The sequence below is a fragment of the Myodes glareolus genome, chromosome 15 (assembly GCF_982192425.1).
Source record: "Myodes glareolus chromosome 15, mMyoGla1.1, whole genome shotgun sequence".
In the NCBI taxonomy this organism is placed as follows: Eukaryota; Metazoa; Chordata; class Mammalia; order Rodentia; family Cricetidae; genus Myodes; species Myodes glareolus.
Genome location: NC_142040.1, coordinates 16,880,375 through 16,894,359, shown reverse-complemented (window position 1 = coordinate 16,894,359; position 13,985 = coordinate 16,880,375). Strand labels below are relative to the sequence as shown.

At 38.8% G+C, this 13,985-nt stretch overlaps 1 pseudogene; it reads left to right on the top strand.

The window, feature by feature from the left end:
• Nucleotides 1–12,786: 12,786 nt before the first annotated feature.
• On the top strand, nucleotides 12,787–13,222 carry LOC125414049 (cytochrome c, somatic pseudogene; annotated as a pseudogene).
• The last annotated feature ends 763 nt before the right edge of the window (nucleotides 13,223–13,985 follow it).

Here is a 13,985-nt window from a genome sequence, read left to right as displayed (position 1 = left end):
TCAGCACTCCTGAAAGGTTTTGTCTCTAACGGTACATACAGTCGCCCTACGCATACTTTCTAAGAATATGTACAGCAATTGGTGGCACGGATCAGTTTCACTCCTTGTCTTGTCACACCCTCCATGGATTTTGGCTTTCACTGTCTTGTTACACTTCTTTCCTTTTTGTTGTGCTGTGTCTGAGATTATAACATAATGTAGCTGATGTTGATCAGAATTCACTATATAGTCAAGGCTGTCTTCACACATGTTATCTTCGTGCCACGGTATTCTCAGTACAGAGATTAGAAGTGTGCCCCACGGTGCTCTGACACCACAACATAAAAATTTTAAACAGTTAAGTTGCAAGTGTTTTAAATTTTAATAGATTGATGGTGGTGGTGATGGTGGTGATGGTGGTGGTGGTGGTGGTGATGATGATGTTAATATTCCTGGAAGAATTTAAAAATGCCCCACTCCCCAGATCCCTAGATTCCTAGCCCAAGTCTTTAGTGCTCCTTTAGTGCTCTCATACTTTACTGAAACAAACTCCAATCCAGGTACTGCTATGAAAGAATTTTTAAAAGTGAAGTCTCAAATCAACTGACTCGTAAGTAGAAATATTATTTTACTGGGGTCACCTAATTACATGAGTTCATTAAAAGCAGTGTGTGTGCGCGCGCGCATGCGCGCGCACGTGCGTGTCCCCTTTTAAAATGCAATCAAAAAGTTCCGAGCATTAAAAGGGTCATATCTGCCTCATTCGGCCTGAAGATGTAGAAGGCATTGTGTAAGAATGAGAAATGTTGAGAATAGGGTAACAACCATCAAATTTGTTGGCAACCTCGAAGACAGTAGGGATGTTCTCCCATCTTAATTTTAGTAACAAGTCTTCCCTCTTATTTATTGATCAAGTCAACTAAATAAAGCCTTATCATTTTTTGATTTCTTTCACTTTTGCCCATGTTGATTTTCTCTAACGGTTTCTAGTTTCTCTTACTCACTTTCATCTTCCCTAATATGTTTTTCCTCTGCTTAATTTGGGTTTATTTCTGCTTCATTTTATGGTATATTAAGGTAAAGAGTTCATGGTTTTCATACGTGGACATTTCATTTTTTCAGTATATATCTTTAAATATTCCTCTATGAACTATTTTGGCCTCATTACACATATTTAGTATATTATGCATTTGTTATTGTGTACCTGTTATGAAACTTTCTATGGTTTCATATTTGGCCATCGTTAGATAGAATTGTGCTGACATCTGCCAATTTGTTCATCACCTAAATGTCATTACGCTCTGATGTCTAGTTTCATTCTGTTGTTGAAGAACACAAGCTTAGAGTTTTCTGTCATAGAAAACCTTTTGAGGGATGGAGAGAGGGTTTAGCCGTCAAACGCTAGGCTCACAAATAAAATATAAGAAAACCTTTAAAGCCCTGTTTTCTGTTTCAGTTTATGTTCTCCGACGAAGAGTGTTTCACACACAATTGATAAAAATGTACTGTCTGGAAGAGGACACACAGATGTTGGAGATGTCTGTTAAACTCTTAAACTTAAACTCTATTTCTTTATGCTTTTCTTGTTGCTGTATGCATTGAGACTGCCGCACTAAAATTTCCAATGCTTATTATTGAATTTTCTATGCCTTCAATTCGGTCAGTTTTGTTTTATCTGTGTTAGGACGTTGGATTTTGAAGTGTGGATGTTTATATTTCTGTATGTTCTTAATAGGTTATCATTATAGCATTATAAGATATCCTTTTTACCTGGTAAACACTAATGTCATAGAATCTATTTATTCGAAATTAGTATCACCACACCATTGCTCTTTTGGTATTTTTTTTTCTAGTCATGTATTTTCCATTGTTTCTTTTCAATATATTTTTATGTTAAATATAAACAGTTTTGTTATACAGGTGAGGTGTTTATTGATTTCTGATGCTCATTTTTTCCTCGTTATATGTCTTATTATTGTCTTTCTGTTTCTTCATTAATTTATTCTTGGTTCTTTCACTGTGCTGTTTATTTATATTTTAGTGATTGTCCATAGGCTTGCAAATTTTTTTTACATGATTCCACTTACATTGATATATGTAGTCATAGTACTTCAAAGTGTGCTCCAATTGCTATATTCTGTCTCTGATTCAATGTGCATTTTTGTTACAAAATTCTATACTTATATGTTTTATGTCTATTAGTCTAGTTTCATAATTATTCTTTATACTTTTATCCTGTTTATATCTAATATCAGGAAGGAGTTAAAAAAATAAAAAATATGCCTACCTTTTTTTTCCCCTTATACCTCACAGCCTGTGGTTGGCATTTCTCCTGTGGATTCACATGAGCTAATGCTCTTTCATAGCAAGCTGAGGAATCTTGTTATTATTCTCATAGGATAGATGTGTCAGAAGCAATTTTCTAAGTTTTGTTTACCTTGGAGCATTTTGATTTCCCCATAACTTAAAAAAGAATTATTTATTACATTCATGTGCATTTGTGTGTGCCTTCGGGAGATTATACAGTCTACATGCACTTAGGAACCTGTGAAGGACAAAAGCACATCAGACTCCCTGGACCTGGAGTTCTGCGTGGTTATGAGCAGCCACATGAGTTGTGTGAAGCAAACCCAGGTCCCCTGCCAGATCAGTAAGAGCGTTGAAGAGCTGAGTCATCTCTCTAGTTCCCTCCTCATAACTTTTAAAGCTGTGGAATGACAGACTATGATTTTGAGTCACTATGTCTTCAGATACTCTTTCTAACTCTTTCCTTTCTCTTTGTCTTCATGAATGTATGTTGTGGTTGTATTTCTACACTAAATAATAGCTCACATCTGAGACTATGTTTATCATTTCAACATTTTGTTTCTCTGACCAGACAATTTTAGGTCAAGTTCATTTTTCTTTACCTTCAACAAACTCACACCTGAGCTCTTTTGGTGAATTTTCATTTCTCTAAGTATATTTTTTTACTTCATAATTTCTATTCAGTTTGAAATATTTACTATTTATTTATTGGCATTCTCTATTTGTGAGGCATTGTTTTCAATCTTTCAAATCCTTAATGGTATATTTATATTTCATGCATAAAATCAGCAACAGATTGAAAGCATTTATAGTAAATTAAATACCTATCTTTTCTAATAAGGATTGTATATTTGCTATTGTTTTCTTCAAACAGACCTACTTCACTGTTTCGTAGTTTTTTGAAATAGTGGCATAGCACATCAAATAATTTGCCATTATTGAAAACCAGACCCTACATACCCTTTAGCAACAGGGATTGCTATTGTATTTTACTTTTGGTTTTATGATTTTTCTGAAAATTATTTTGTCTCCTTTGAAGTCACTATCAATTTAATAAAACAGTCGCTCACAGTCATGCAGTTTCATCACCGTGAAATGCAGTAAGGACTAGTGTGGCAAGAAATGCCTATGGCTGCAGTAGTGGTATGAATGTCATGGTGGGTAAGCACCAATTCCCCCCCTTCCTGGTTTGGGAAAACACTATACTAGATAGCAATGAAATAACACTGATACAATAAAGCTTGTTTTTTTGGGATATAATATGATCATTTATCTTTCCCCACCCCTTTTAGGAATTTATACAGCAAAAAATATACTTCAAAGATAGCTAAGAGTTAACACTTAATTGAAATATTGTGACTTTTAGCAATTAAACAAAGTAAAATAAATCTTCCATCATTTCATTGGCTATGAATTGCATCAACTAAAAGCTGTATTGTAACAGATTTAATGTTTTCATAATTGAGTTCATTTTCATATATTCAATCAATTTCCTATTTAGCAAGAGCTTTCTGTTTTAAGGCTTACTTCACAGGAGTAAGCACATGCCTGGTACCACAAATCTGGCCAATAACCAAGGGTTGGGGAGTTCACTGCCATAGAGGAGAGCCTGTAAATATTCCTTTGCTAAGTGGCCACAATATCTCACTGCCCTCTGAATTCCGGTCTCTTACTTGCTGGATAGTACAGTGTAGCCCGAATTCTAATTGGTCTTAATCATAAAAACCTGGCGTCAGATACTGGGATAAATGCTGAAAGATCAGAAAAGTAAAGCAGCCAGCCACTAGAGAGACCTTTTACTTCTACCTAATCCTCAGACGAAAGGGTGCAAGATCCTCTCGCCACAAATTCTTCACTGAATGCGCTGAGCTCTTTCCTGTCTCCACCTTCCTAGGGAAGGGATTAAAGGTGTGGGATTCCCAAAAACTGGGATTGAAGATGTGAGTCATCACCACCTGGCTCTCTTTCTCTTTCAGTCTGGATCAATCTCCTGTAGCCCACAGTGACCTTGAATTTACAGAGATCTACCCGCCTCTGCACCCCAAGTGCTGGGATTAAGGTGTGTGCCTCCACTGCCTGGCCTCTATGGCTAACTAGTGACTTACCTCTCGCTCTGATCCTCAGGCAAGCTTCACTTGTTAGATCACAAGCAAAATCTTACTAGAATACAGCTCTTAGACCCTATCAGGAAAGGTTCTTTCTGTACGAGATGGTTGTTAATGCAGAAATTCCAATTTTTCATTATGAAATTTCCATACAACATTGAGGGAGTCTGTGTATTGGGATGAAACATCCATGCTTTGGAAGTTTACAACTCTGTATTTGTCTTTATTTCCTCATTTGGGGCTGCAATATTGTCAAGAGGTGAGAGTTAAGGACCTTTCTGCTTCTTCCCTGTATGTTCTCCACTGGAAATTCAATTCTCCAGATACATCTTAAAAATCTCAGCTTGCCTCCTCTTTTCTCCAGTGGGTACTTCCACTTCAGGCAGTTAGACTGCTACAAATTGCGGCTCATTACTTTAAAAAAAAAATCTCTACGGGCAGGTATTTTCCTACTGAGGGAGTTCTGAGTCAAATTAAGTAATGACAAGTTTTCTGAATGGAGAGTCTCCAGGAAACTAGCAGACATGAAAAATAGTGGCAGTTCTCTAGGGGTGGGGCTTTTATGGAGGTTCAAATCCCCTCTGCTTCCAGGTCCAGTCACACTGCTGGTTTTCTATTTGCCATGGTTACAGTACTGATGGTTTTCATGGCTAGCATGGAAAACGGAAAGAGGGCTAAGAATGGGGCAAGCCAGGATACCACAAAAGCTTTCTGTTTTGCCCTAACTTAGCCACTTTTATTTAATAGCATACTTTGAATTCTTGCAAGCCATTGGTTCCTTTGCAGACTTTTGGAAAAGTTGAGCTTTCGTTGCTGTTGACAGGGTTTCCATTAGTTGAAGAAGAGATGAAATTTGGAAGTCCTTCGTCCATGGTTCCAGAAATCTGCCACCTCAATTCTCAGGGTTCTCTCTTCTTCTCTAACTAGAGTTAACAGGCTTCTTAAAATATCTGACTTTGAAGTTCTTATCTCTAAAGTGAAGATTATAATATATGTGACATGGAGTTTTTGTAAGCATTATCTGAGAGATTATTGAGTGCTGCATAGAATGCGGAAGCTGTTGGAAGAGGCTGTTTTCCCACAAATTCCTTGGTACTTCCACTGAAATAGTTAGTTCTAAGGTCTGTCTTAGAAACTAGCCGTCATTATTCCTACCAGTTAGGAGTTAGAGTTTGCCACTCTCTTTCGCATACAGTGCCTTCTGTAATCTAACTTCAATTTACTTTTCCATTTATGTCTTCTCCTCAGAATAGTGTTAATGCTTATCTTCAGCCAGGGAGGTGGTTGTTGTTGTTGTTTTGTTGTTTTGTTTTTAACTTATCCTTGAGTTGCAAATGAGGTAGGGTTGTGTTTCCATGCACTTACGCACTTACCTGTTTATTTCTTCCTTTGATTTCTCCTTTTATCTGTTCTCCCTCACTGGTTTTCTGAAAACTTAGTGTTCGCTGTAGTCCTAACCAGAGCAGAATCAATGAACCACGGCATTTCTTACTTTAGTGAAAGGCAGAAACATTTGGCCCCTGAAACAGCAGAGCTATTTTTGGGTCTTCCACCTCTTAATTAAATAGCCATCAAAACCTTCTGTCTTCAGACTATACACCTTTCAAGACAGCCAGGGCCCCTTCCTTATTAAACTCTTTATTCATTTGCAATTTGAAGCACTGCCTATTTTTGCATCCAATTGCAGTCAATTGATTTAATTATTTTATCTTTGGTTCTATTTGATTTTATTATGAACAGGACTTTTCAATGCCTTGGATATTAGCATTCCAGTATAATGTTACCCAGGGTTGAGTTACAAACAGTAGAATAAAATATAATTTAAAAGGTTTTGAGTATAAAAATCAGCAATATTCCAGAAAGAATATTAATGAAAGAAGTGTTTATAGAGTTTGTTCCTATAGAGACTTGCCCACAGATTTTTAAAAAAAGGTTAAATATTTTTTAAATAATTCAATTCAAAAAGTTTAGACAGTAGCTGTTATGCACTGCATTGGAAGAATAGAAAGTCAGTGTAAATACATTACCCACCAAAGCTGAACTATCTTGTTAGGCTAATTGATAGGTTTTTACTCTCCCAGGTTTAATATATGTGTATATCATATACAAACCCTTGTATGTATGTTAGTATACATGTATAAATATTAAATTGGCTTTGTTGTTTTAAGGTGAGCAATGAAACCTTTATCTCTCAGATGGTGAATCTACTTGGCAGCCTTGTTCCAAGAGTTAGTTCACTGTGTGTCTACTTGTCTACCACAGGGCCTGAGTACTGTGTTCTAGTTATGTGACCAATATTCTGCGAATTGTTTTTGTCCACATAGAGCATTTTTATCATTTCTTCCCTCAATTTATTAAGAAAAGAATAAAAACAATTATGAATATCTTTTTTTAAAAAAATATTTTTCTCTCATACATTACATCCTGACCACAGTTTCCCCTCCTTCCCCTCTCCCCTAGATCAACTCCTCCTCCATTTCCCTTCAATACCTCTTTAGCAGGCCTCCTGGGAATATCTATCAAACATTGCCTAAGAGGATACCATTAAACTGGACATAAACCCTCACATCAAAGCTGAACAAGACAACCAAGTAGGAGGAAAAGGGTCCCCAAAACAAGCAAAAGAGTCATAGACACACCCTACTTCCTTTTTGGGGGAGTCCCACGAGAACACCAAGCTATATAACCATAACATATAGGCAGGGGACTTAGTTCAGACCTGTACGGGGGTCTGTGATTGTCACTTCAGTCTTTGTGAGCCCCTATGAGCCCTGCTTGGTTGTTTCTGTGGGCCATGTTCTTCTGGTAGAGATTTTGCAGGTAGATGGAAGCAGGAAGGATCAGATGTTGGGTGTGAGGGACAGAGGGAGAGATGACTGGAATTGGGGGCATTTGGGCAGGTAATGTTGAAACCCAGTTCAACAGAAACTCCCTGAAATCTGCAAGAACAACCCTAGCAAATTCTCCCAGTAATGGGGGATACAGAGCCTGAACTGGCCATCATCCATAACCAGGCAAGGCTCCTAGCAGTGGACCTGGGACATCAACTCAGACCCCAAACCTTCGACTTACTGTCCTAACGGCAAGATCTGCTGGGGTGAAGGTGGAGCAGAACTTGTGGAAGTGGCTAGCCAATGACTGAGTTCCATGCTGTGAGTGGGAGCCCAGTGTCTGATAGTTCCCGGATGGCCAGGAACCAGCAGCAGGACCACCCAGAGACCCAGAATAGAACCAAACAGGTCTGATTAAAGTAAAAAAGCCAGTGAAATAATTCCTAATGAGATTCTGTTATACTCACAGGTGCCTAGCCAAATTATCTCAGAGAGGCGACGTCCAGCAACCGATAGGAACAGATGCAGAAACCCACAGCCGCACACTAGGCCGAGCCAGGGGAACCCCACAGAGGAGGGAGAGGAAGGATTGCAGGAGCCAGAGGGGTCGAAGTTTGAAAATTGTTAAGTTTAGATAATCATTGGCTAGCAAAATGACCAAACAGCACACAAGAATTTCAAGGACTGCAAAGTGAACCTATTGTAGTTCACCCGTAAAATTAAAATGTAATGTCTTTTTCCTCAGGGGTTTGAAGTTGCATTGCGATAACATCTGAAAACCACATGCTATCAAGCAGCGCAGTATATTACTAATGTGGCCATTGAGGCAGCTCTGTGAACACTGCCACCACAGCACAGCTTTTACGCTTTGTTACCTTTTGACATAAATGACTACTTACAAAACCTGAAAACACCGTGAAAATGTCAGCGCAGTCCTGGCTTCTGCGCATGCCTGGCTTCATGAACGGCGCATTCTGGAGGTCTCCTGCTATCCCTCAGTAGAAATCCTGAACGCCTCTTTTCCACAACAGTAAGTGAAAACGAATTTTAGGAGTATTTCATTTACTGAATATTGTCTTCTAAATTATAAATCTAAACGTGTAATTTATGGAATATTGTTCCTGTAATGTAATTCTAACTCCAACACACTGACTGCAAGATGACATTTTGTGCATTTCAGGAAAGGTTGCCAGACTCGGCGCGTTGGATGTGTAAACAGAGGTGTTTCAAGTGACTATTAAGGAGTTAGCTAGCCCCTTTCATATTGCAAGTAATACACTAAATCATACCTTTTTACAAAATGGACTGGGATGAAAGAGTTCATTTTTAAAACTGAACATGTGCTTAGGTTAAAGGGGAGGCAGTGCACACTAATAATTCAAAACGGCACACTTATATTTGCCTAATTAGCAAAGGGCTCTTCTTTGAAGCTGTCAAGTGGAGTGGAGTGTCTGCATGCTACGAAAGTTTCGGCACCGCTACTTTCTCTTCTCCGTAGAAATGTTTAACAGAGAAGAAAACACTTTGTAACTATGTCACGGCTTTGCAAGAGATAGACAGCTAAGCAAACAATTTCAGACTTCACTCTGCAAGAGCACTAGGTGCTAAGAAACTCAATCTCGCCATGGCGTGATTTCTCTCTTTCGGGAACTGACGGTTTAGTGTGAGGAAGGGATGCAGAAAGAGGTCATTTTAAAATAAAATTTTTACATTGATCTGAGCACAAAAGAGCTCAATGGTGTTTTACAACACTTAGCGTTTGCCCAGGCTAGTAAGGTAAGGCGATATATAAATAGTCTTCAAAGATAGCCACATAGAGAAGTGGCCAGGAACTGCGAACTCATGAGCAGCTTCCCGGTGTTTCTTCTGCGGCAGTTTTGCTGAGTACGGATGTGCAGGCCGAGCTCTGATGTCCGCTCCATGTATAACCAGGACTTGCAAACTTGCACTTTTTTGTACCTTGTCTGTCTACAGGATGCTGCTTTCTATAATTTGTTTAGTGAGAATCGGTACCCCTTTGCATTGCTGTACTAAAAGAGGCCCTTTCTGCAGTTTATACAAACCTGCTATAGATGGAACTGTGCTGATGGTTGGCAAGCAAGCACAGTTTCTTTTCTTACTAGTATTCATTGGAAAGTTGATCATCTCCCAGCCCGTTATTCTCTAGAGAAAATTTCAGACACCCAGTCCTCCTGTCTCTGTGTTGTCAGCAGGTAGCAGATTGAGAAGAAGTTTGAAAAGAGTAAAGTTTCACCCTGGGCTGTTTCTTCACAGTTTAGATCTCAGTTAAAACAGAGCAAAGGAGCCTGGCTGTGGTATAGGTATCAGTGGTAGAGAACTTTTAGCTGGTATTCTGGAACCTCAGGGGTGATCTCTAGGACCATAAAAGCAATCCAAGCACAACCCCACAAACCAAACAATAGGAACAACAGGATGCTCATTCATGGGTTCCTTCTCAGAAGGGAACAACTGTTTTTTGAGTTTACTCTCAGGAAAGTTATGGCCTAGGGGCTTCTGGTATCCACATTTCTACATAATGCGTCTCCATTTTAACCGTCCTCTCTTTCCCACTGGTTTTTCTGTAGACTGCAGGGATAAATTCTTTCCAGCATATTCCTCTCCCTCTCTGCCACTCCCTCTCTCTATTTCTGTCTCTGGCTTCTGACTCTGTCTCTTTCTGCTTTTCTTTTCTTTTTTGTGGTCTCATCATTTGATCTGTTTCTCTTACACACACATACACATACTGCTTTTATGTTTGTTTTGTGTTCCTGCAGTAGGTGATGCAAATTTATCCATTCCCCAAGGACAATGTCCCAACAGCATAAATAAAAATATTTATTAATTTTAGAAGAGGTAAATTTCCAGAGAAAAGCAGAGAGGAACATGTATAAATATTAAAGCGACATAAGGATGCTTACTGGAAGTCACATATAAAACAATAATTTGGGAATTCCTGGGAGAGTGACTAGTGCACACATCATTTTGTTTAACTGAATAAAGGATTCTTATTAAACTAACCTTTTCAGAACTCCAATAAACAAGGGCTTAGCTTGATTCACTTCTATCTAACAGGTTGTTAGCAAATAGTAATCCCTTACACAATAAAGGATTAAAGTTAAGTAGTTTAATTATTATTCCATAAGCAAGATTAATGGAAAAGTGCTGAGAAAGAATCACCAGAGAATGAAAGGAATAGTTAGAGCATCAGGGAGGGACTCCAGAGGAGGAAGCAGACTGGGAGAGACAGCAAGCTGGCCCTGCGGAACTGGGAACTACTGCTCCTAAAACACGCAGGCTTGGAATAGTTTCTGGCCATGAGATAAGAAGTCAGAAGGAACTCTAGACCTGCGCACCACTGCGTAGCAATGCTGTGGGCAGTACTAGGCTGAGAACCACTTTCTTTGGAATCATCAACGTCATTTAGAAGCGTGATGCTGGATTCCTGGGTTCTGCCTTGTGATACAGCATCAGTGCTTGTAAGAGTGAGACTTAAGGTCTAACTCTTTCATCAGCACTCTGTAATTCCTGGATCCATTAGTATCAAAAACGTGGCTTTCAGGACACTAGACACCATGAGCTGGCTGACATACAAACATGGAAGTTTGATTATTTGATGGGATGAGGACTGTAGACATTAGGAAGTAGAAGTTCTGTGGTATGCCTCCATCTCTTACTAGGTGTGGTGCAGAGATTTATTGCTACCTCAAATTAAGCTTCAAATAACCTACTATACTTTTTAATTATTATTTTCTTCTTTTAAAACGTATTTAGTCACTTTATACAAGAATAGCTTGGGACTGAATGAGAGGAAGGGGGTAAATTTCTGGTGTACGAACAACAGAACATCTTGTTTATATTTAAAAATTTAAAATGAACATTTTTAAACGAGTATCCATGACATGAGATAAAGTGGCTTGCAGGTTAATATCCAACAACTAGCCCTTTGGGAAAATATCTTAATGTGTAGATAAGAAATAGTTCTACCTGGGTGAACTTCATGTTGTCAGTAGCTTAATGCCTGACTAACAGAGTTCCTAAGGTCCTAATAAATCAGGGCTTATGAATCAGCGCTTCTGAGTGTCCGTTGGCTGCACTCATTTATATATGTACTCCTGTGTTTACCACTGTTTCCTCAGTGTTGATGTTGCAACTTATTTATTATATCAAGCAATACACAGTTGCTGTATGCTCTTGCATTTTCCCGTGTTCTGTACTTTTTGAATCATTATAATTTAGATATGCTAATGTTATCCATAAGTGCTTTACTGAAAGTGTTTTCCTACATTTGTACATCAGTGCGTTTGAAAATTAACAAAGGTGTAGTATTTCAAGGGGAAAGCTAGCAATAGCCGTGAAATGAAATATACTAATCAAAATTCTGTATTAAAATTCAATGGTGTCAAAATATAGGATGCTGTCTAATTCATGTTTCGACGTTTTTCCCTTCTGAAAAATAGCTTGGGTTGGAGAGCTGGGGGTTTCTGGCTCAGTCTTTAGAACACTCTAAATAGCTGTGCTCGATATCCACTGAGAAGAGGAAGCTGCTGTGCCCTGGCGGCCCAAAGGTCGGTCAGGAAAATATTTATATAATTGAGTTGTGTAATTGAAAGGAGAGGAAAGGAGAAGTGTAGCAGAATTTTCAACAGCACCTCACTACCCAAAGACTTTCCAGGTTGGAGGGAAGAGTGTGAGCAGGTGGTACTCACAGTGACATCTCTCTGGGAGAGCGCTGACTTTGTAACCAGAAGCCCTCTCTGAGCTGGATCCATGCCTCTGGCCTTTCTTTCTCTCCCTCACCCTCCCTTGAGTTGTCAGGTTTTGTTGGTTTGTTTGTTTTTTTTTGTAAAAATATTGTTTTTAGAAGATTTTAGAGACTTGAAATTAAATTTTTTGAAGTGTCGTTAGATTATTCTTCTAATGAGCAATTCTCCCCATTCATGTGAATTAATTGACCGACTGATTCCAGTTGCTAGGCGTCTGGATTACATATTAGTCTGGACACCGTGGTCCTCCCTACTCATATGCTGCAGTCCCAGTGTATTTGAAATTAGGGCCTAAATAAGAAGGGGTGAAAAGTTACTGTTCTGGCAAGTGTTGAACACTAATCTGACAGGACTGGTAATTAGATGAGGTTAAGAAGAAACACAAGTAACCTTCGTTACCCCTTCCCTTGAATTGAGGGCATAGCAAGAGTAGTAATCATCTGTGAGCATCAAGAGAGCCTTTGGTTTGTACTTTCAGCCTCTAGAAGTATAAGGAAATAAATAGGTCCTAAATTTTATTGCTCAAGACACCCTGACTACAGTATTCTACTGTGGCAATACAAGCAGACTAATTAAAACCAACATCCTTGAATCAGTTTGGAAGGGACAGAAATCCAGAAATGGAGAGCACACCTGTGAGTGATTTTCTGCTTGGTTTGAAGTGGGTGAATCCACTTCTAGACTAGACCTTTGAGGCAGAAGACATATGCCTTCGAGCCACAGTTTAAGCTTGGAAGACATAAGTTTTGATAAAACCCTAATCAGGAGAGAGCAGGACGTCCGTCTTCGGGTCGCAGCAGCATTTGTGGTGTTGATCACCCGGGAGTGAATTAAAAATGGGTGATGTTGAGAAAGGCAAGAAGATTTTTGTTCAGAAGTGTGCCCAGTGCCACACTGTGGAAAAGGGAGGCAAGCATAAGACTGGACCAAACCTCCACGGTCTGTTTGGGAGGAAGACAGGTCAGGCGGCTAGATTCTCGTACACAGATGCCAACAAGAACAAAGGCATCACCTGGGGAGAGGACACCCTGATGGAGTATTTGGAGAATCCCAAAAAGTACATCCCTGGAACAAAAATGATCTTCGCTGGAATTAAGAAGAAGGGAGAGAGAGGGCGGACCTAATAGCTTATCTTAAAAAGGCTACTAAGGAGTAACTCCACTGCCTTATTTATTACAAAACAAATGTCTCATGACTTTTAATGTGTACCATAATTTAATTCATACCCCAAAATTCAGATCATGAATGACTAACAATGTTTTGTTGGACAGTTTTGATTTAAGTAAAACTGACTTGTAGAAAAAAAAAATAAAAAAATAAAACCCTAATCAGGAATACACTCACCTTTGATCCAGACCTTTAGGCAGGAAAGCAAGCCTTTAATGCGGGCCACAGCTTCTACTGAAAGCCTATATAAGGACAATGGAAGAAGGAAGTTCTCTGCTTTGCCTGCTTGTCCTCATCTTACTAGCACTTCTATTCCTTCTTTGGTTTTAGAGCCTACCACTTCGTGATTCCATCATCGTAAGAAGACCAGCTGAGATATCCAGCCTTGTGGAACTGAACAACTACTGGATTATTAGACTTTTCATTCACATCTAGCCATTGTTGGATTAGCCATAATGCAGCCTGTAAGTCATTTCAATAAATCCTCATCTATATCTATACCATCTATATCTATATCTATCTTTATCTGTCTCTATCTATATTTATCATATCTGTCTATCTATCTATCTAGCTAGCTATCTTTCTATCTATCAACTCTCTATCTATCATCTGTCTGTCTATCTATCTATCTATCTATCTATCTATCTATCTATCTATCTATCTATCTATCATCTTTCTATCTATCATTTATTTATCAATCTATAGAGGGAGGGAAAGAGGTAGGGAAGGAGAGAGACAGAGATTCACTCCTTAAGTTTTGTGACTCTAGAGAACCATGATTAATATAGACAGTTTCATTTGGGCTTATGGTCTTGGAGTCTTTAGTTTTTAGT